Genomic DNA, 25,037 nt, shown 5'->3' with positions numbered 1-25,037 from the left:
TCAGAATGGACTGGTTGGATCTCCTTGCAGTCCAAGGGACTCTCAAGAGTCTTCTCCAACACCACAGTCCAAAAGCATCAATTCTTCGACGCTCAGCTTTCTTCACAGTCTAACTCTCACATCCATACATGACCAATGGAAAAACCATAGCCTTGACTAGACGGACCTTTGTTGGCAAAGTAATGTCTCTGCTTTTCAATATGTAGAGGGCACAATTAGCCATTTCATTACTTTATACTGAATACAACTTCTTTCTTTCACCAAACCTTCCTCCCCTTGCTGGTAAAATCAACTAAAATACCCTACATATTTGCACATGAGCCAAATGTTGTAAACATATATATTACATTCACTTTAAATGTAACTATAAATATCATTACTAAAATATCATTGGTAAGAACGTAACTTTTATTTCCACTGCCTCATCACCAAAATCTAGTATTTCTTTTTATAACAAGTTATTTTTCTCTCTTTACTTCACATCTTTGGACTATACTTCTTTATTGGATTGCTATTATATTATTCATCTTTGTATACATCTAACATTATAACATCTACTTCACATAGTTAGGAAAGTACGTAACAGTTGCTTTCATCTGTAGGTTAGGAGAAGAAAACTGCTACCTAACACTTTTGCCTAAAATGGTTTTCTTCAAATAGACTGTCGTATTATTAGTGATGATGCTTCTTATATTAATTAATAGATATCATCATGCAGGAGAGTTTTTGTTTTAATATATACCAATATATTATTATTCTGTAGTTCTTGTGGTATGGCAAGGTGCCAGTAGTCCATAAACTATTACATAATGAATATAAAAGTCAAAGTTAATTATTCTAAATCTGATGATGTAATATCCTTAAAAGTGTACTCTTAGGGAAAATGTGCTTCCTACTTAGGGAAAATGTTTGTATTTGTTTCTATAATAAACTCAAAAATTCCCCAAAGAATATTACTATCAGTTATATGGTAAAAGCATTTGATTAACTTGGATCTTTTTTGGCCCTTTGACTAAAATTAGATTTAAGCAGATGGATTAAGGATTTGGATGATATACTAACCAGCTCTGATGGGCATCTTTACAAAAATTAATTGTTGGTCAAGAGAAAATGTCATATGGAAAATTAAGTGCACACAGAGAGGTAAGTAAAAACGTTGCTTAGATGTTGGGGCAAAACAGGTATAAAGGAGGAAGATGAGGGAGGGAGAGATGAAGGGGAAAAGAAGGAAGAAAGGAGGGAGAAAGTAGGATGGAAAAAGGGACAGAAGGAAGATGGAAGTGGGGGCGGAGGAGGAGAGTGAGTGAGCGGCAGGGAGAGATGGGTGAAAGCAAGCAAAGGAAAGGCAAGACAAGGAGAAAATGAAAGAAGGGGAAGGGGGAAAGGAAGGGCAAGGGTGGAGGGGAGGAAAGGAGAGGGAGGAGAGTACATAATACTTTAAAAAAAAACAAATACAATCAAATGTGGTTGCTCTAAATAGATTCACTTGAGGAATCAGTTTTGGTGAGTCTGCCTGGCATAATGAAAATAGCACTAGACTAGGAGTCAAATTGGAGAAGGAAATGGCAACCCACTCCAGTATTCTTGCCTGGAGAATCCCCAGGGACGGGGGAGCCTGCTGTCTATGGGGTCGCACAGAGTCGGACACTGAATCGACTTAGCAGCAGCAGTAGCAGGAGTCGAAATACTTTAGTTCTACTTCTAAATAGATAACCAGTTGCCAGTGTAATTTTAGGCAAATATGTTAAGTCTTATCTTCAACTTTCTAATTTGCAAATTTAAATGTTTAGACTAGCATCCCTTCTGGCCTTAAAATCTTAGGCCGTTCAATGTTTCCATAGTAAAAGACAAATTAATTGAAGGAAAATGAGAAACGACTGAGACAGTGATGCTGTTTAGATAAGAGACATTCTGTCTTCATAATTGACTGGGCTTCTGAAATATCTTCTTGGTGCAACTAGTGCAAAATTTGTATATTAAGGGTTGTTGGATTATGGAATTTCCAACAAGTGTCGCACTTGGTGTGTCGGCAACGAGACAAGGAGATGGATAATATACTCTTAGGCTGGCATGATTCTGACATTCATTACCAAAGATGTCGCTGTTTATGATATCTGTGGAGAGCTGTAATGTACTAGTACACCTAGGAGACTGGTTGTAAACTTATATTAGGCAATCAGGGAGATGATGATAAACACGACTTGAAAGAAGCTAGTGACATGAACATATTTTACCAGATGCCTGGAATACAAGAATTCAGATAAGCCTGTGCATGTGTTTAGCTCTGGCAGTTGAATTTATACTCTGTGAGCTGATCAAATCACATAAAAATCAAGACTCCTTGAAGAAGTCAGTTGTCTACTTTTACTGATCACTTGAACTATATGGTGCACTTAGAGATGCGTTTGAAATGGAAAGTATTTATTTAAGCCACAGATAAAAGGTTGCTCTCAGGAACCTTTCAACCACCATTTCAATTATTTTCTGGCATGATAAATTTTCTTCCACAGATGCTTATGCCAACTGCACTACTATAAGTCAGCACTTGAAAAATGCCTTAATTTTTTACCTTTGAAATATGCATTCAGGTATTTGCATTTAAAAGGCTGTTCACAATTTGCTAAAACAATGCAAATGAATACCTTTTCCTTGTACTGCTTTGGAGGTGGAATTTTTAAATATGGGAGTAGTTCTGGGAACACACCTTAATTATAAGTCAAAAACAGGGCACCTGAATCTTTTCAAAGCTAACAAGTGTAACTTACTGTGTTACACATTTTCCCTGAGAAATATGCAAAAAGTAGGAAGTTTGAAAAATGTCAAGAAAAGAAAACTATTTTCTACTTTTTAAAAAATCAATTTTATACCAAGAAACTTGGTCCAGATGATTAAATATTCTTCAAAACCACGATGTTAGTGACTATGTGATATTATATTTGTATATATGTCATCATTAATTTTATAATAGAACTAAAAGCACTTCAGTTTTGTTTTTGTTTTTTGGTCATTATAAGTAATGCCAACATGAAGAGCTGTGCTTTAAAACTTTCTTTTACTCTGGTTCTTCCCTGAAGCTGGATATCTAGAATGTAATTATAAGATCAAATGATATTCCCTTTCTCAGTGCCACTGATACATATTGCCAAATCATTTTCAGATCCAGAAGTTGTGGGAGGTCTCTCTAAATATTCTGCCCTCTGCAACAAAGAAGTATGCTAATTGGTTTAAAAATCATGTTGTTTGGACTTGCTCCCTTCTTAGTAGTGGGGCTTAACAATAGGTTGAATGTACTTTTATGGGTACATCATCTTTGATTTATATATTTGTGTTAGTTGCTCAGTCATGTCCAACTTTTCATGATCCCACGGACTGTAGCCCACAAGGCTCCTCTGTTCATGGGATTCTTCAGTCAAGAATACTGGAGTGGGTTGCCATTCCCTTCTCCAGGGCATCTTCCCAACCCAGGGAGCAAATCTGGGTCTCCTGCATTGCAGTCAGATTCTTTACCATCTGAGCCACCAGGAAAGCATATATATATTTGGCATTTATTTAAAACTATTAACTGACCTTCTCATTGGAGATATATCTGACAGATCAATAAAACACTGAGGACTGTAGTCAAATGAATTAAAAATGCTACTAATTGTACTATCCCTCTTGAAGGTGAATAATAAACACTGGTGTGTGAAAGACCAGATGATACACAGAGAATCAACTTGTTAAACTTTATTTAGTGCAAAGATTTCCAAATGAATTTTACTATTAGTGCATTTTTCATGTAATACTTATACATATTCTGGTAAGGTAATGGCTTTGAAAAGCACGTCCTGAAAATTCACTATTAAGTATATCAGCTCCTTGACGTATTTTGCAAACTTTTTTTTTTTCCCATGCTTGCCTCTTAGTACATTTTCTATTTAAAATTACCCGATAATCAATACTCACTCCACCTATTGAGGTTAAGCCTTACATTACCATCATGGTTGCTGTATTTATTCTACTTTCTATACCTCTGCTCACTGGTTCCACCCCTAATAAACAAGCACAAAGAGATGTGTTGGTTAAGTGTGAAATTTGTAAAGGCCAAAGTTATTTGTTTTATATATATAATCATGCTATCTGAGGAAACCATCATTTGTTTTCAAGTTTTCACTCTGACTTTTTCTCAAGTCTTTTATTGTTCTCTGAGTGAACAGAGCAGGGATGGGTGGGTGGGTTCTGCATGTACATGTGTGGTTAAAACAGTAAGGATGTACAGAATAAGGATGTACTGTTTGACAAAAAGTTTCTTCTGCTCTGAGTGCTCATAATTCCTAAAGTTTTCCAGCTCTACATGCCACTTGGCAAGTTCACTGGCCCCGAAATACTGTTTTCATCTCTCTAAATTTCATCCTCGCAAAGCTGGAAGCAACATGAAGACAGAGATAGGCTTTTATTTTTTGTCCTCCTACACGCCCTTCTATAACACCCACCCTCTCTAAAGCAGCACCTGCCATGCGATTATGGGTGGATCCTTCCCACCCAGGTTTGCTCGGCTGGAGCAGAAACAAACTTCTAACTCAGAGCCAGGCATCGCATTTGCAAAGTGAGTAAAAATTCACTTATTTTTGTCTTGAAAACACCTAAGATACCTGGAAACCTGACACAGTCATGGCTAAGCACTTGAGGAGACACAGAAAATATAGGCCTGAGAATGTATCATGGCAGACCAAAGCAGTGTGCAAAGTTAAGTTACTGGTAAAGATGACCGGACATGAATTGAAGAGCATGGTTGGTTAAGAAAAACAGAATGATGCAGACAGGACAACAGATAGACCCAAACAAGATGAAGAGAATACCCACTCTCATCCCTGGTAACTTTCCTCTTACCCTCTTAGAACTAACTCCAGGATACCTGTTAGTCACTCAGTCATGTCTGACTCTCTGACTCCATGGTCTGTGGCACACATGGTCTGTGGCTCCTGAATCCTGGCGTACGTAGTCATGCCCTTCTCCAAGGAATCTTTCTGACCCACAGATTGAACTCCGGTCTCCTGCACTGCAGGCAGAGTTGTTACTGTCAGAACCACCAGGGAAAACAGAACTCCAGGAGGCCTAGCCATAGTCTTGACCTTGGTGGTTCACGAAGTATCCCAAAATTCTCCAATAGCAAGCCTTTAACTAAACTAGTTTAGGCAGTTACTAATATTTGCAATTCAATGAGTTTGGGTTTGAATGCTAACAATCTTATTTAATCTTGTGGCCCTAGAATCCAGCACAGAAAGATTCAATATGTATCAGTTCAGTTCAGGTCAGTCACTCAGTCGTGTCCAACTCTTTGCGACCCCATGAACCACAGCACGCCAGGCCTCCCTGTCCATCACCAACTCCTGGTGATTACCCAAACTCATATCTATTGAGTTGGTGATGCCATCTAACCATCTCATCCTCTGTCGTACCCTTCTCCTCCTGCCTTCAATCTTCCCCAACATTAGGGTCTTTTCAAATGAGTCAGCACTTCACATCAGGTAGCCAAAGTAATGGAGTTTCAGCTTCAACATCAGTCCTTCCAATGAACACCCAGGACTAATCTCCTTTAGGATGGACTGGTTGGATCTCCTTGAGTCCAAGGGACTCTCAAGAGTCTTCTCCAACACCACACTTTAAAAGCATCAATTCTTCGGCACTCAGCTTTCTTCACAGTCCAACTCTCACATCCATACATGACCACAGGAAAAACCATAGCCTTGACTAGATGGACTTTTGTTGACAAAGTAATGTCTCTGCTTTTTAATATGCTGTCTAGGTTGGTCATAACTTGCCTTCCAAGGAGTAAGCATCTTTTAATTTCATGGTTGCAATCGCCATCTGCAGTGATTTTGGAGCCCCCACAAATAAAGTCTGACACTGCTTCCACTGTTTCCCCATCTATTTCCCATGAAGTGATGCGACCAGATGCCACGATCTTAGTTTTCTGAATGTTCAGCTTTAAGCCAACTTTTTCACTCTCCTCTTTCACTTTCACCAAGAGGCTCTTTAATTCTTATTCACTTTCTGCCATAAGGGTGGTATCATCTGCATATCTGAGGTTATTGATATTCTCCTGACAATCTTGATTCCAGCTTGTGCCTCTTCCAGCCCAGTGTTTCTCATGATGTACTGTGTATAGAAGTTAAATAAGCAGGATGACAATATACAGCCTTGATGTACTCCTTTTCCTATTTGGAATCAGTCTGTTGTTCCATGTCCAGTTCTAACTGTTGCTTCCTGACCTGCATACAGGTTTCTCAAGAGGCAGGTCAGGTGGTATGGTATTCCCATCTCTCAAAGAATTTTCCACAGTTTATTGTGATCCACACAGTCAAAGGCTTTGGCATAGTCAATAAAGCAGAAATAGATGTTTTTCTGGAACTCTCTTGCTTTTTCGATGATCCAACGGATGTTGGCAATTTGATCTCTGGTTCCTTTGCCTTTTCTAAATCCAGCTTGAACATCTGAAAGTTCATGGTTCACATATTGCTGATGCCTGGTTTGGAGAATTTTGAGCATTACTTTACTAGCGTGTGAGACCTGTGGCTAATTCATATTGATATATGGCAGAGGCCAACATAATATTGTAAAGCAATTATTCTTCAATTAAAAAAATATTTATTGGCATATAAGATATATCAGAAAGTACAAGAAAGAGAATTTAGACAATATTCATTGGGAAAAACAACACAAAGCATTATAAAAGTAAAAAAAAAAAAAAAGATTGAGGAAATAATTAAAGGCTTAGGTATTTTCAGAGTTCAATTGAAAAACCAACATGAAGTTCTTCCTTATATCTCTGGACTTGTATATAATTCCATTTCTTATCCTGTTCTAAGAATTATTTCTTACACTATGCATTTTTCATTTTATTGTTTTCTGTTTTGCACTAGTGAATTGTTTTACATTTTGAATATGCAATCCATTTGAAAGCTAATTATATATTGTTTTATATTATCTAATTCATGTTTTGCTTCTTCCACTTTTTGTAAGTCCTTTGAGTATAGGGAATATATTATTATCTTATATTTTCCATACATTAAATCTTCACTAAAATCTAATTTAATGTTTCATGGTTGAAAGGGCCTGAGGAAACGTCTCATCTTACTAAAATCTTCTAATTTTCCATTAAATTTGGTAATGATTCCACCTTCAAATGAAAAATGCGACACAAACATATGTAGAGTGTTTGAGTGAAAATTATAGCCTTGATAGTTATAAAATTATCTACTTTATAACATTTATGAAAAAAAGTGATTGCATGCCATCATCCTCCTTTGCCCAGCTATTTTTTTTTCTTAATTGAGGTATAGTTGACTTAAAAATATTGTGTTAGTTTCAGGAGTACAACACAGTGATTCAATATTTTTATAGATTATACTCCATTTGAAGTTATTATAGAATATTGGGCTTCTCTGGTGGCTGGGCTTCCGTGGTGGCTCAGGCGGTAAAGAATCTGCTGGCAGTGAAGGAAACCTGGGTTCAGTTCCTGGGTTGGGAAGTTCCCTTGGAGTAGGACATGGCAACCCATTCCATTAATCCCCATGGACAGAGAAGCCTGGTGGGCTAGAGTCTATAGGGCCTCAAAGAATTGGACATGACTAAGTGACTAAGCACAGGGCAGTACATTGGCTGTATTTCCCAGTGCTATACAATATATCCTTATAGCTTATTATTTAATACATAGTAGTCTGTACCTCTTGGCTTCCCAGGTGACTCAGTGGTGTAAGAATCCACCTACCAATGCAAGAAGACACAGGAGACGTGAGTTCGATCCCTGGGTCAGGAAGATTCCCTGGAAGAGGAAATGGCAACCTGCTCCAATATTCTTGCCCGGACGAGCCCATGGACAGAGGAGCCTGGCAGCCTCCATTCATAAGGTCACAAAAATAGGATGTAAGTGAGCATGCATTCTTGCTATACCTCATAATCCCCTACCCCTGTGAGTCTGCTTCTGTTTTGTTATATTCGTTTATTTTTTGTATTCTACATATAAGTGATAACAGAGTACTTTTCTTTCTCTGACATTTCACTATGCACAGTATCGTCCAGGTTGATCTATGCTGTACATATATGAAGAAAATGAAAACATTAATTTGAAATGATACATTCACCAATGTTGTTGTTCTTTGGTGTCTGCAAAATTGTATTATTCCATAGTGAGCCCTGAGAGATGAAGAAAATGACCTACAACAAACCCACATTTCCAGGAAGCCTATGTCCTCATTTACTGTCGGTACTCAAGTAGTTTTTGGGAAAAAGGACTTGTTAAAAAAACAGGTTTCTCAGTTGTGAACCTAATTTGGGTGTAAAAGTTTTGTTGATGAGATAAACAAGTTCAATCTTACATATTTCTCCAAACAACATGAAAAAAATGCAGGGCCTATGATGGGAAAAAAAAAAAAGGAGGGGAGTGGATAAAAGAAACCCTTTCCTGTCAAAATTTCCTATTGATTTTATTTTGCTCTATCCGATCTTTTTACTTATAAGGCAAGGCAATAGCTTTGACATCAGAACATATTTCTTCTGATGGAAGTTAAGGGAGACCTTTCGAAATAAACATCTATCCCCTAGTGAGTGCTCTGGAACTGCTGTTCCTACTGAGCATATATTACTATAAGACTTGGGAGAGGAGAGCTATTTAAGATTACTATTCAAATACTCTTCTTTTCTACCAATTGTTTATAATAATACTCAAAGCCATAGGTAATAAGTCCCAGCATAATATGCTAGCTTCTTTCTCTCAATTTTGAGGCATGGTAGCACAAGTCAATGAATGTTCTTACAATAAATAACTCAATTAGTACAAAGAAATATGTTTAATGAAAATTCTAATGATGCAAGAATGAGATGGAAGGAAAGGAAAGGAAGGAAAGGAAAGGACTGAAGGGACATTTGACAATATATTAAGATCAATTCATGTGCTATTTTAAACAAATGAGCTTACAATGCTTATGGAGTTGGAATATATAATAAAATAATGGTGACACTTAAAGTTTTTTACACATTTTCCAGCCAACACTTGAGAGGAAAATTATCTTTAAATCAAAATTAAACATGTTAAAATCCTTTTCCCCCCTGATTTCTGCTATAAAATTTTAAATTCCCAGGATATAATAAATATCAGCAAAGAATGGGCAAATTAACTTTTCTCTAAAGAAGATAATCTTTTCTGATAAAGTAGTGATAATCATTCTCAAATTCATCATAAAATGTGAATATCATGTTTAAAGGGTTATACTATTCTGCCAAAATAATTTAGTCCCAAAAATAAACATATCAATTTAACTAAACTACCACATAGCATCTCCCCTAAACCCACCTTGTTTTGGTAATTTATAATTCTGTTTGTCGTATGTTCTTTCATTTATAAAAGATGTGTATCTTAAAAATAAATTGGCTTATTGGGACATAAATTAAAACAAGCAAATAACCACTCTTTAAAATGTATTTATTAGTGACCAATGGAGGGGTCTAGACCTGAACCCCCAGTGAAAGAAACTCTGACTTTTCATACAGTTTTACCAATTTCATAATTATTCTAATTCCTAGATAACCCAGATCGAGAATATAAAATTTAAAGAGGAGACATTAGACCCCAGTGTTTGGGGAATCTTCTGATAGGTGATGAAAGGAACTGGAAAAAGCATGTAACGATCCCTTTTGGTGTCACTCATGATGTTGTTTGTTCTTTTGGGATTTAGTAACCAGGATTTGGTTGGGCTTCCCAGGTGGCAGAGTGGTAAAGTATCTGCCTGCCAATGCAGGAGATGAAAGAGACATGGTTTAATCCTCGAGTTTGGAAGATCCTCTGGAGAAGGAAATGGTAACCCATTCCAGAATCCCTGCCTGGAAAATTCCATGGACAGAGGAGCCTGGTGGGCTACAGTCCACAGGGTCACAAAGAGTCAGACACAATTGAGCACAACCTAGATTTAGTTATTTGGACTCTACTGTGTACCGTTCATCACTAACCACTTATCTTGCATCATTTTCCCTCTCAACACATATCCAGATCTGTTACATCAAATCTTTTTATTTTTTGTCATCTCTTACCCCTTAGAAGGTAAGTTCAATGAGAGTGGAGACTTCAATTTCTTCATTTAGAATACCATCAGTGTCTGTCTCAGAGTTGGTGCACAATTCATATAGGCTGACTGAGTGAATGAATGAATACACAAAGGCATGAATTACATGTGGGAATATCTTATTAAAGTCAAAGGTCTAAACCACAGCCTTGTGGATGGGACATTTCTCTGAAAGAAACTGACATTTGTTGTATCATTTTGGGAAATGAGTAGATTCTAAGGCATTAAATGGGGACTCAGGAAATTGGACAATACAAATATTCCCTTCTTTTGTGAAGTGAGGGATAAATTTTTATATTGAGGCTGGCAATATAGATAAAGGAGATGAGCCATCCACCTTTAATTAAAGACAGTTCCAGAATGGGAGAAAGAAGCAGCCCCATAAAACTCTAAACAGAATCCTGGAAAGTGTCAGGGTGCACAGTTAATATCCTGTTACTATACAATCCAATGTCTGACATTTCATTCCATTCAAATGAAAATGTCAATCTCATCTCACTTGGCTGTGTGGAAAGATCAACGTGTTTTTGCCTACCCTGAGTACAACATAATTCATGGAAAAGCCCATATCCTCCTTACTAGAAAACCAGAGTAGTAGTACTGAGAATAGAGATCATTGCTGGTAGAAAGTCCTGGAGAAGGACATGGCAACCCACTCCAGTATTCTTGCCTGGAGAATCCCACGGACAGAGGAGCCTGGGAGGCTACAGTCCATAGGGTCACAAAGAGTCGGAAATGACTGCAGTGACTTAGCACACACTCACACTGGTAGAAACGCAGCCTTTGGGGATGACACAGGCAATGGAAAAGGAGCAGAGGGCCTGGGGGGTGGTTCTTGAGCAAGGCAGTGAACATTAATTTCTGGAAAGATCTGATAAGAGTGATTATCATATCAGATCTGTACACATATCAATATATTAAATATATAAAATCATTTTAACTATATTACTTTATTTTATATTATAAAACTAGTATACTTCATTTTATGTATAGAATGAATAGTATCTCCTAAAACTACTAATTTACTCAATATCCAGGCATGTATTATTTAGCTCCAAATATTAAAGCCTCTGTTCCAACAATATTATCTAAAGTTAATATTTTATCAAACAGGCATCATTGTTTGAAGTTAAGACCGGGCAAGATTATGGATGATTCACATGAATGTATCATTCCTCTGAGAAAAATGATATAAACTTCAGCTTCAGAAAAACCTGCCAAATTTCAACACCTAGGACATGGTATAACCAGAATGAGGAATTTTCTGCAGTCATAATGCTAGCCTTGACACTAACAACTATGACTTTGTCAGACTGTGCCAAGAATTTAGGTCATTACAATCTCTGCTAAGCAGCTTAAGAGAAAGAGTTCCTTTATAATATAAGAGTTCTCTATAATCTTATAGAGAAAGGTTCCTATTTAAGGATTTAAGCAGGAAGTGACAGGATCACATATGCTTTTTCAAAGATCACTGGGAATCTATGTGGAATCTATGTGAAGAACACTGGAAGACATTCAAAGGGAGATCATTAGTTATGTGGATGGTTCATCAGTCTTGATGAGAAAGGGGAAGGGTCTGCAATAAGATAGCAACATGAAAGACACACAACTGTGGGAATGTTTTCTATCTTAAGGAAGAACAGTGGACAGCATTTATTCACATGTAAGAGGATGAGAAAAATGTGTGTGATTAGATAAGAAAATAAAAGATGACCTACATATTTGACTTAAGCTATAAATCTTCAACCTCTGAGAAAATGCCTTGGCTCTATGAAACACTTTTCCTCCTTGGCACACAGCTAGCCTACATTCTCCAGGTTTCTATGTGGTTGCCTAAGGCCATATGAGTGAATTCTACCTAATATAATTGGATGGAAATATGTACTCCATTTTCTAACTGCCACTTGGCTGCATCCAGAAAATACAGTGGAAAACTGAGGCCTTAGAGGATGAAAGAGCTGGGTTTTTGCGTAATTGCAGAGAGTGAGCCCACCTCTCCATTCTGTCCCCACCCTTATGACCTGAGTGTGAAAAAGAAACAGCACTTTTTGTGTTGAAGCCTCTACATTTTTTACAATGTGTTTTATTACAACTCACCCCTTTTTTTTTAAGTTGCTAAGAGTTCTACAAGTTCCCTAGCAATTAGAGAATGGTTATGAACTGTAGAACAACATTATATATTATGTGTAATGTATTACAGATTTTTAATGATTAATGGTGCTAGTGGTAAAGAACTCACTTGCCAATGCAGGAGATGTAAGAGATACAGGTTCAATCCCTGGGTCGGGAAGATCCCCTGGAGTAGGAAATGGCAATCCACTCGAGTATTCTTGCATGGAAAATTCCATGGACAGAGAAGCCTGGCAGACTGCAGCCTGTGGGGTCTCAAGGAGTAGGACATGACTGAAGCAACTTAGCACACAACGTTTAATATGACTATCTACTTCTTATTCCATGGTATGGTCTTATTTTTTCAATTATTTTTGGTGTCTTTATAAAATTCTGAGTTAAAAAATATTTCCTTATATCTTTTATGAGGAATATTTGAACCAGGTGAATCCAGCTGAGTACTGTGATCAGAACTCTGGAGGCTGGACTGAGTAGAGCAGCTAAACTGCAGGTTACTTATCTGCTAGTTATATTCATGAGCTAAATTGTTACCTAGCATGAGTGCATGCTCAGTTGTGTTTGACTCTTTGTGATCCTAGGGACTGTAGCCCACCAGGCTCCTCTGTCCATGGGATTTTCTAGGCAAGAACACTGGAGTGGGTCATCATATTCTCCTCCAGGGGATCTTCCTGACCCAGGGATCGAAGTCACATCTCTTACGCCTCCTGCATTGCAGGCAGATTCTTTTCCTATGGAGCCATTGGGGAAGCCCAAATTGCTACCTAGAGACAATTACTATTTTTTGGTGTATTTTTGCAACTTATTTGATTATATGTGGCTGGTTTTATTATAATTCTTCCATTGTTTGTCTCATATTTACAAAATAATATTTCATTATAAGTCAAATAATATATTATTTTTATATGGATGCTGATATTTGAATGCATTTGTTTGCTGTAGACAATTTGCAATCTTTGATTAACTTGAAGGCTGTTATATTTTCATATATCTAAATTCTTTTAAGATCCATCCTAAGTGTCACACAGAATCCATGCAAATTATTGATTTGAGACCCCTTGAACTGAGAATGTCCAACTATTGGGCAAGAAGGCAAAATTCCAACTATTAGTAAAAATATCACAATCAGTGTGACATCTTTTATAGTCCGATATTTTTAACTCTTTTACTGTATGTGCCTAGTCGTTCAGTCATGTCCAACTCTTTTCAGACCCTGGACTGTAGGCTGGCAGGTTCCTAGGTCCATGGGATTTTCCAGACAACAATACTGGAGTGGGTTGCCATTTCCTATTCCAGGGGGTCTTCCGGATCCAGGGATCAAACGCTCATCTATTGTGTCTCCTGCATTGGCAGGCAGATTCTTTACCACTGAGCAACCTGGGAATCCCTATTCTTTTACTAAGTGTTCTCAAAAGAATCTTTCATTTGGTCTTCAATTCCTTAAAGAATAACATGCAGATATAATTGGCAAAAATTATCATTTTTCCAATGTAAAAGGGATTAACAATAGTACAGCAATAATTCAGTAAATCCCAGTTAAACTAGAATTTACTTCATTAGGTTTTCAGTTCCTACTATGTAAAAGGCACAATTTCTAAGCTTCACAATCACTAACAAGTATATCTTTATTTTTAAAATGGCCTAATCCTATTTTATAGACATTTTATAAAATAAGGGTATCCTATTAAGTAGAATTATTTTAGTGATGTATTTGAAACAACACTAAAAAAGCGCTCAGTCTTTCAGCTGGTCTGTCTAAAGAACACTTAACACATACACCAGGTTATTACATTTAAAATTCATGTTGCTATCCAAAAAGTTCTTTTTCTTAGAATACACATCAAGCATTTACAGAAGATGGTGAGTTAATTTAATATTGTTATTTTATCAAGAAATGTAATATTTATTAAATCCTTTAAATTTTGATGTGTCCCCAGACATTTAATTTCAAAACTTATTTATCATTTAAAGACAGAGATACTAGTAATTAATATGGATTTCATTCTTTAGTAAAAAAAGAAAACTAACAAATTCTGTATTGACTAACAGAAAAATATACTCATGTAGGGTTCTACAAGGTTACTTTCATACAGCAACTATGTAAGCTAAGCCAATTTTTATTCCAACTGGCAATGACTTGTATCAGTCAACAGGTGCTGGCTTGCCAAACTTCTCTCTCTGAAGTTTTATAAAAATGTGGCCAAATTCTAACAATTCCTGGAAAAATTAAGACATCTTCAACAGTAAGAACAGATTTAGTACTACATTTGCAACTAAAACATATAGTGTTTCACAGTTTTTGCAGAAGCTCAAAACTGCACTGTTGAGCACAGAGCCTACCTTTATTGGACATCATTTAGATTTTGGCTCTCTAGGGGCTAACGTTCTTGAAATACATGGAAATTTCAACCTTTTTCTAAGTTTCAAATTTGAATAGTGAATAAATATTCAATTTTTATAATTAAAATTATTATTGAATGAAATTATACTGAAAAGGTAGTGATCAACCATCTTCCAGTAGTTTAAGCATTTCCATTAAATTCAGGAGGAAAACAGCTCTTATATCACAGCTCGGTTAAATGGAAATATTTTCTTAATCTAGTTTCCCCCCCCCCCCCCCCCCAATTTGTGGCTTGGATTGGTGACTTTGTTCATACTCAAGAGGCTAAAGTAAGCCTAAGGAATCACATATGAGAAAAACCTGGTTATTTAGCATCACAAAAGTAATGTATTTGAAGACTATTTAGAAGTCTTAGCAAGAGCCACTTTACTGTTTTGGGGAGGTGACTGCAACAGTTCTACTGGAGATAGTGATCCTGTGATAGTGAGTGTACAAACTGAGGTGTTTTATCTCCTTCACAGCAAAATTTCATTAAAGAATAATAGCTTTCTTCACTTTCTTCCTCGCTGCTTTTTTTTTTTTGTACCCATCACATGCCACCTACAATCTCTGGCTTTTCCTCCTCTGCTAGACATCTAAATATGAGAGTTCACTGTCTTAGCCTTCTTGAACTCTGTAACAAAACCACAGACTGAGTGGCTTAAACTACAAACATTAATTTCTCACCATCCTAGAAGCTAGGAGTTGAGATCAGGGGCCAGCTGGTCAGGGTCTTCTGAGAGGCCTCTTCCTAGCTTCCTCACATGGCAGAGAGGGAAAGAGAGTTCTGTCTTTCTTTTCTTATAAAGACACTAATTTAATCACGAGGGCTCCATCTTTCTGGCATATCTGCTTCTCAAAGGCTCCGTTGTCAAATACTATCACATGAGGTTTTCAACATGTAAATTTGGGGTGGGAGATACAAATATTCAGCCCATATTATGCCCTGCTTTGTGATCCCTTTATTTTCTCTGTTGATATTTTCTTTACACAGAGTTTTATATATTCCAGAAAGAGAGTAATTGCTTTACAATGTTGTGTTAGTTTCTGCCATACAACAATGTGAATGAGTCATAAGCCATTTGACTTATGACTCCCTCCTACCCGCTCCTATTCCCACCCCTCTACGTCATCACAAAGTGCCTGACTGGGCTCCCTGTCTTATACAGCAGCTTCCCATTAGCTAGCTATTTTACACATGGTAGGGTATATATATGTCAATATCTTTATATTTAAATGTTTACTCTGAATTTAAAAGTCCTGCCCTGGCCATTCATTTAAATTTCAGAACTAAATATCCAGTTACCTTAAACTTCACATAATCTGTGTTAAGTTCCCTGCTTTTGTTTCTTACTGCATCTTTGCATCTCAGTCACAAATGGACTCATGTACCTATTGACTCAAGCCAAAAGCTTAACAATTATTTCTAGATCACCATTACAATTCATTTCCAACACTCCAAGAGGTCAGTTCTAAATCCAAAACACAGTCTAAATCCTTCTGCTTTTCTACACTTCTTTCATTACCTCCCTCAGTCAGTTCAGTTCAGTCGCTCAGTCGTGTCCAACTCTTTGCAACCCCGTGAATCGCAGCACACCAGGCCTCCCTGTCCATCACCAACTCCCAGAGTTCACTCAGACTCACGTCCATCGAGTCAGTGATGCCATCCAGCCATCTCATCCTCTGTCGTCCCCTTCTCCTCCTGCCCCCAATCCCTCCCAGCATCAGAGTCTTTTCTAATGAGTCAGCTCTTCACATGAGGTGGCCAAAGTACTGGAGTTTCAGCTTTAGCATCATTCTCTCCAAAGAAATCCCAGGGTTGATATCCTTCAGAATGGACTGGTTGGATCTCCTTGCAGTCCAAAGGACTCTCAAAAGTCTTCTCCAACACCACAGTTTAAAAGCACCAATTCTTCAGCACTCAGCCTTCTTCACAGTCCAACTCTCACATCCATACATGACCACAGGAAAAATCATAGCCTTGACTAGATGGACCTTTGTTGGCAAAGTAATGTCTCTGCTTTTGAATATGCTATCTAGGTTGGTCATAACTTTCCTTCCAAGGAGTAAGCATCTTTTAATTTCATGGCTGCTGTCACCATCTGCAGTGATTTTGGAGCCCCAAAAAATAAAGTCTGATGCTGTTTCCACTGTTTCCCCATTTATTTCCCATGAAGTGATGGGACCGGATGCCATGATCTTCGTTTTCTAAATGTTGAACTTTAAGCCAACTTTTTCACTCTCCACTTTCACTTTCATCAAGAGGCTTTTTAGTTCCTCTTCACTTTCTGCCGTAAGGGTGGTGTCATCTGCAAATCTGAGGTTATTGCTACTTGTCCTGGCAATCTTGATTCCAGCTTGTGTTTCTTCCAGTCCAGCGTTTCCCATGATGTACTCCTAGTTTAATATTAACTCTAGTTTCCTAACAAGCTGTATAGTTTCCTAATTGATCTTGCTTCTATTATTTGTTCCTTGGCATCCATTACCACAAAACATCCAAGTAAGGCCAAAAAGCTAATTATATTATTTGACTCCCCTATTTAAAACCATCCCATGTCTTCCCAATTGTAAGTAAAATCAACACTCCTCACCTTGGTCTACAAAGGCCTCTATGATCTGGCTTCTGCTCAGCAAGCTGACTTTTCTCCCGTTCCACTTGTATATGTCTGTCATTCATGCTGGACTTACTTCTGTTTTTCAAATATATCAAATTTCAGCCTTGTTTGAGGTCTTCACACTTATTGTGGAGCTAGTGAGTGTCCAGAGCACTCGGACCCAGATTATCATGCAGCACAATATTTCTTAGCATTCAATTCTCAGTTTAAACATTATTCCTTTCAAAGGAATCTTCACAAATTGTTCCAATCTAAAATTGACCTTTAAGTCAACATCTATCCTATCTTTTACCTTCCATTTATCATTCTATGACCCCCGATTAGCTATCATTTTCTTTCATTATTTGCATGTCTATTTCTCCACATTTCTATAATTTTAGACTTCAGAACACACATAATACATGCACTGCTCCCCCTCAAAATCTGTAGAACAATGGAACAAATCAATGAGTCTTATATACCTATTTGGGAACATAAGTCAAGGGAGGTTCCCTCTGTTTTTTAGAGCAACATTTATAGCAGGAGTTACTTGAGATGTTTATACAATGAAGGAATCAGTGAAAAACAAGTTGAAGATCCTGGAAAGGGTAATGACAAGAGCCTGGAGGGAATGAGGAGACATTCAATGATTAGCACTGGAAGGACCAGTATGTATTTCTTCATAGGACTAAGAAAGAGGTAGATAAAGAAAAGCTTCAGTGTAGATGAGTATATTGTCAATACTGTGATCAATATATTGTTGTCAATATTGTGAACTTCCAGCAGGAGAAGCTGATGCAGGAGGCAAACTTCTTCCACTCTTCCCTGGCTCTTTATTTGGAAACAAGAAGTAGAACTTTAAAGAAGGATAAAGGAGAAAAGAGAACATCAAAGGACTGTTTGCTCTGATGGAACTCTGGTCTTATCTTTAACAACAGTCTCTTTGGATATTTAATGAAATATGCTGGTTGGAATCTCTGTTTTGATTCCAACCAGGTAGACATATTACTCACTCTCAGCTCTCTCCATTTATATTTCTGCTAAATTTCCCTCTTTTCCTATCCTTATTAATCTTATCCAGAATATCTTTGATGCTTTTCAATACTGATTATTATTCTTATCAAACACACTTTTCAAACTACTTACTTCTGATTCATTAGATACTACATGTTTCCTCCCTGTATTAATGGGATTTTCAAATGAAGCAATCCATATGATCACTTGATTCAATGAAAAGGGGACATTTTTCTTTGAATCCATTGTTGACAATTCAGAGCATTATGATGGATAGAGAAACATTGTTTTCACTGTGTAGTTTCCATTGTGGGGGAAATGTTAGTATTAGAAGGAGAATTTGCCAATAATTAGCAAATGGTAGGCCAAACAGAAGTCACCCACTGTGTGACAGTTGAAGAAAACAGACAAGGGGGCTGCTGAGACAGTGCAGAGTTAATCACAGTGAGGTGCCATCAAGTGTGATGACCTTGTTTAACAACAATTTGCATTTAAAGATGGCACAAAATTGAACACATAAAATTGCTTCTCTTAGTTACAAGTCCCACTAAAATTTTTTCAGTTTTTTAATACTTTTAGAATCCCGGCATGGATCATTATTTGCAAAGAAGGAACTTCCAAGGTTTTCAGTGTTACTCATCCCTGTATTCATCACATCTGCTTTGGATCATATATTGAGCTCATAAAACTTTGTATGTAAAAATGATATGCCCATCATCAGTGTCTATCTACAAATCGTGGCCAAGTAGCCCAAAGCAAATAGTTTCAGCAATAAGTGCTTTTGTTTTCAAATAAAAGAATAATCAAACTATACTAATCAACTTATCACTTTCCTTCTTGCTTTCCTGAAAGGCTCTCAATGGAAGGACTTTGGAAGAGTTGGCCTCACTACAGACCAAGAAGAGTTGTGTGTGTATTAGTTGTGCAGTCTTATCGGACTACCGATGTGAATGTGTTGTTTAGTTGCTCAGTCGTGTCCACCTTTTGCAACCCAATGGACTGTAGCCCACCAGGCTCCTCTGTCCATGGGGTTCTCCAGGCAAGAATACTGGAGTGGGTTGCCATGCCCTTCTCCAGGGTATCTTCCCAACCCAGGAATCGAACCCAGGTCTCCTGCATTATAGGCAGATTCTCTACCAGCTGAGGTACCAGGGAAGTCTGGTAAATCTGATTTTAGGAGGAAAAAAATGACAAACTTCTTATTCTTTTCAATGTACATGGAGGTACAAGACGTGTATAAATATATATACTTACATTTTTATTGCTAAAATAGTGAATGTTTTATTGTTAGATCTATTAAAAACAAATTACTGGGATATTGATTCATTTATAAAATTCTCAACAGGTTCTAGAATCATATAATGGTATATTAAAAAAATTGCATTGTTTTTGCTTTAGTAATTTATTATAATAGCTAATCATTAAGCAATTTAAAAGCTACTATTTAATAAACAGTAATAAAAAGCCATACATAGATTATCACACTCAATTTCCCACACCATGCAGAACATTAAATGCCATTATTGACATTTTGTAGGTGTGGAAACTAATGCTCATAAAGGTGATGTAAGTGGCTCAAGTGTGAAGGGCAAATTAGTCCTGGAAATTCCAGTTGTTCTTGAATCCAATCTGACTAATACTTATTACCTTAATTGCAATACTACATTGACAATGCTATTATTAACTATCTTATGTTATATTTTAATATTGATATTCTCCACAAGGTTGTGACAATTAAGTAGTTTTAAATGATACAACTGGCATATAAGATTCTCATATCCCAAAAGGGCATGATGCTATCATTTTGCTTAGGTCTCCAAATTTTGTTAAAAATCACCTGTACTTTCAACAACTGTGCACTTTCTTGCTAGTTATATGAAATATTTTACTGTAATAACATCTCATAAGTACTTCAAAACTTAGACGAAAAGTAGATTATACTGAATAATACAGAGATGAAATACATACCATTAACACCAAATTGTGTTTCATATTAGTTTTGCTCGTGTGCATGTACATGAGTGCTTAGTCATTCAGTGGTGTCCAACTCCTTGCGACCCCATAGTGTGCAGCCCCATAGACTGTGTCCCATCAGGCTTCTCTGTCCATGGGATGCTCTAGGCAAGAACACTAGAGTGGGTAGCCATTCCTTTCTCTAGGGGATCTTCCTGACCCAGGGATCAAACCTGAGTCTCCTGCATTGCAGGCAGATTCTCTACCATCTGAGCCACCAGGGAAGCCCTCATAACACAATTTTGTAATTGTTAGAAAAAGTATTCTTAATTATGTTTAACTGTTGGTTTCTTTTTAATAGAGCATATAGTGACTTGGAACTGTGGTGTTGGAGAAGACTCTTTAGGGTCCCTTGGACTGCAAGGAGATCCAACCAGTCCATCCTAAAGGAACTCAGTCCTGAATGTTCATTGGAAGGACTGATGTTGAAGCTGAAACTCCAATACTTTGATCACCTGATGCAAAGAGTTGACTCATTTGAAAAGACCCTGATGCTGGGAAAGACTGAAGATGGGAGAAGAAGGGGATGACAGAGGATGAGACAGTTGGATGGCATCACTGACTCAATAGACATAAGTTTGAGTAAACTCCAGGAGTTGGTGATGGACAGGGAGGCCTGGTGTGCTGCAGTCAATGGGGTTGCAAAGAGTCAGATACAACTGAGCGACTGAACTGAATTAAGCGACTGAACTGAACTGAGTGACTTGGAAGTCTGGTTTTAAGTTTGGTTTATTTTGTTCATTAGTTTAATAACCATCATAACAGAGAGTAGTCTTACAAAAATATTAATTCAAGTGAAATGATTGAACTGTAGACTGTAGTGAATATTGATATGATGATATAAAACCCTTTGTTGAAATATGGCTGATTGATTTTCATCTTCTTTGATGTAGTTTTTCTACAAATGAATAATTTAAAATTCACTGTAGTGCTTATTTGGAAGATCTAGAAATGCCTGATGTTCAAGTAATTTAGAAAACTTTGTTTCCATATATTTGAACCATGGATATCTGATTTTATTTTCTGTTTACAAAATCATACTGATTTTGGTTTCAATATCAAGTACCTGAATACTAACAAAAACTTCTAAATTCTACTTATCAAGAGTTATATACCAAAAGGAGATTTTTGTCAAACATTGATCAAATGGCATTTTTGGTATAAAGGGATAGATAAAGTATGTTTATATTCTGAAGTGTTAAGCTAGCTAGCATATCCTATTATTTAAGTTTATCAACCCTATAGAGTTCCTTGCCAGATGGCAATGAGTAAATATTTGGATACAAAAGAGTTTCTTGAAAACTCCGAGTTTTATTGCAAACTATTGTTCAATTTCTTTTCTGTTTTGAAAAAGCTCTTGTTTTAATAAAATTAACTGCTTCAATGATATCCTGTAATACTTTATGCACTTCTGGTTTCAACATCTTGTCACAATCATATGCCAATGAATGATGTGATGGATGAGACTCACTTTTGTACTGCGCCTCTCAAATTTTCATCAGTGATTACATTTGCATTGTTTTCCCATAAAACATTACTTTTACAAAGGAAGCCATTTATTTTTTGAAAAACACATCCTCTCTGTTATGCTTCCTTTATTGGTTCAGGAAAAAAAAAAACAGTGCATATATTATAACACCAAGAAATAGAATTTAGCAAATATCATAAGCTGTGATGTGTTAGAAACATCTGGTACTTTATCAGCCTTACAGAACACCTCCCAGAATGAATAACTTGTCCTAATACTTGTTTCTTTTTCCACAGCATATTCTTTTTATCTTGCAACACTATTTGCTGACAAAGGAATTCACTTCAGCCATTTTTGCTCTAGCAGGAAGAGATTTTTACTTGAAAGATCCTAAGTGATTTAGCAGGTCTACAAACTTGCATTTCTTTGATTTTATTTTTTAAAAAATGATGTTAAAACTACCTTTAAAAGCTCACTAAGACCCAATAATACAGACTTAAATGTATTTTATGCCCAAATTAATTTCCAGATCACAAATTAGGTAACCAGTGCTATGTGGGTTATTTGTCTTATGTAGATCTAGAATAATCTTTCCCCAGGCTGCCTCTTTTTTAAAAATGTAAATAATTCGCTTTGCAGAAGAAAATATTTTAGCTCTGTTTTGGACCTTAAAAAAGAAAATAGTACCTGTGAGTCTGCTGTACTATCCCATATTTGGCCCACAAAATTAAATACCGGGCAAGGCTCACAGGGACCCTTAGCTAACAGAGAGGTCCCACCATGAAATTAATAGTTGTATTAAAAGCACAATATACAATTTTATAGTGATAGTTCATTAGAATCTAATGCTTCTTTTATGCTTTAAGTACTTCTTGTCTGATTTTTATATTCACAAAATTTTTTGAACGGTTAGTGATTATTAGTTTTTAAAGTTAAAATTTGTATTTGAAAAATTCTTGCTGATGACTTTGGTTTCTAAAATCACTCCTCCTCGGTTTGCAAGGGTGCTGTTGCATGGTTTTCTCAACACTGTACCCATCAAAATAACAATTGTCTCAGTGCCTACAGCTATCAGGTCCTCCCTGGTAGCCCTACAGAAAGTAAAAATCTGCCTGCAATGCAAAAGACCCAGGTTCAATCCCTGGGTCAGGAAGATCCCCTGGAGAAGGGAATGGCAACTCACTCCAGTATTCTTGACTGGAGAATTCCATGGGCAGAAGAGCCTGGTGGGCTGCACTCCATGGGGTCACAAAAAGTTGGACATGCCTGAGTGAGAAACACACACACACAAGGGTATTCAAAAGAGCCTAGTTCCTGAAAAAATAAACCCGAATAATAAGCCATGTTGTATTGTTGGCTGCAGGTACACAGGTCAAGCAAAAACACTACCTTGTCAAGCATCTATTTCAGTTTGAAACTTCATGTCACTTTTTTGCTGAGCTTCAGTGTTCTGTCATGGATTAAGAACAAAAGCCTTGGAAATAGACAGGGAGAAACTACATTTGGATCTATGCCATTGTTAATCTTCCAAGTATCATTAATATTTGGAATACTTCCTTGGACTCTCAAAAGTCCCTGCTCTCCATTTTCCAAATTTAGTTATTTTTGCCTATCAACCACTAGATTATGAATTCATTTTTGAGAATAAGGATTATACATTCATATATTTATTGCCAGTTCTAAGCCTAGAAGCATCTAACACAAAAGAAACACTTGATAAATGTTTTGGTATTTAGCAAATTAAAATAAATTTCTGGCATGATTCTATAAAGATATTATTGCTTTATTCTCTTCACTGCTTTTACCTGATCACTGTTTTTCCAGGTTATTTTGTACGTTTACCCTCCATATTCTTCAGTTTCCTCTAACCCTTTCCATTTCTGCTTACTGACTTTTCAGCATACACCTTCCTTTTTTCCCCTTCATTTATGTGGATTCTGCCAGTCAGTATGAGTGAGGGAATCTTGTTAATCACTGGGATGGTTGGGATATTTGGTTACTATAGCTGTAATTTTTGGTTTGCTATTGCAGAGAAGAGTCATGCATTTCTGCAATATGCCTCTTGGATTCTTTGTTGGAGAAAAATGAATGGCTTGTACAGTCTACTGGTCTCAGTAGGTAATTTTGCTCTTATTTCATTCAAAGTACTCCTGAACTTAAGGCATCTTGACCCAGCTTTAGCCAACTTTCTCCCCACCACCCACACACCCTCACCAAAGCTTCTGACTCCTTTTTCCTGGAGGCTATGTAGCCCTGGATAATGAGAAGACTCTAGATTGATACCTGGAGGCCTGTATGCCTGCATGTCATGACTAACTTTGTGGTCCAAGGCATGTTCCTTACCTCTGTGCCTTCACTTACTCATCTGCAAGAGGGATGATACCATGTGTGTTCAGTCATGTCTGACTCTTTATGACCCCATGGACTGTAGCCTGCCAGGCTCCTCTGCCCATGGGGTTTCCTAGCCTAGAATACTGGAGTACATTGCCATTTCCTCCTCCAGGGGATCTTCCCAACCAAGGGATCAATCCTGAGTCTGTTTCATCTCCTGCATCATCAGGCAGATTGTTTACCACTGAGCCACCTGGGAAGCCCAGGAATAATACAGTACTCATGTCATATTTTACTGAGGCTGATGTGAGATACAAGGCACATACAATAATGCCTTGCACTAAGGCAAGCATGAAATGAATGGTAGTTGTGTGTTTTGTTTTTTTTTTTCTTTGCATCCCATTCCTTCAAGATTGCTTATCTGGGTTTGAACCTGGAACACAAGATGATCAAAATTTCTCCAAATCTTTCTGATAGATATTCACTATTCTGTTGACTAGCCCACCCAGCAATTTTGCTGAAGGCATTCTCAAAGCCTGTCTCCTCCTTCCCAGTTTTCAGATCTGGGAATTATATCCCTAACATAAAGAGCATGTTTGAAAGAACCACTGTTAAAGAATGTGGGTTTTACATCAGAGGAGACGTTGATAGGTGACAGATAAATGACAGAAAGAATAATAATAAGAGGTATGATTCTTGCTAAGACCTTTAGCCTCGCTCCCTTTTTTTCCTGATTATCCTATTCTAAGTAAATTACTACAAATAAGTAGTTAATACATGTCTAAATTACATTTCCCTAAATAAACTCTTATTGAAATCCTCCTAGCATGAATTAACAAAAAGAATAAAAAGAAATATATATCTTAATAACAAAAACTATTAAATAAATGTCTTCAGTTATTAAATAGAACAGTAAAAAATGTGTGCTTCTCTGGTGGCTCAAATGGTAAAGAATCTGCCTGCAATGCAGGAGACCCAGATTTAATCCTTGGGTTGGGAAGATACCCTAGAGA

The 25,037-nt window shown here is 37.1% G+C and overlaps 1 protein-coding gene across 1 annotated transcript in view; it reads right to left on the bottom strand.

Moving 5' to 3' along the window:
* The window catches only part of GPC5 (glypican 5), a 1,580,781-nt gene that overhangs the window by 364,438 nt on the left and 1,191,306 nt on the right, over nt 1-25,037 (bottom strand). The gene's annotated exons all lie outside the window — the stretch shown is intronic.

Source organism: Bos indicus x Bos taurus, chromosome 12 (genome assembly GCF_003369695.1).
Source record: "Bos indicus x Bos taurus breed Angus x Brahman F1 hybrid chromosome 12, Bos_hybrid_MaternalHap_v2.0, whole genome shotgun sequence".
NCBI classification, from domain to species: Eukaryota; Metazoa; Chordata; class Mammalia; order Artiodactyla; family Bovidae; genus Bos; species Bos indicus x Bos taurus.
Note: the sequence above shows the minus strand (reverse complement) of the source record. Positions and strands in the feature narration are given on the sequence as shown.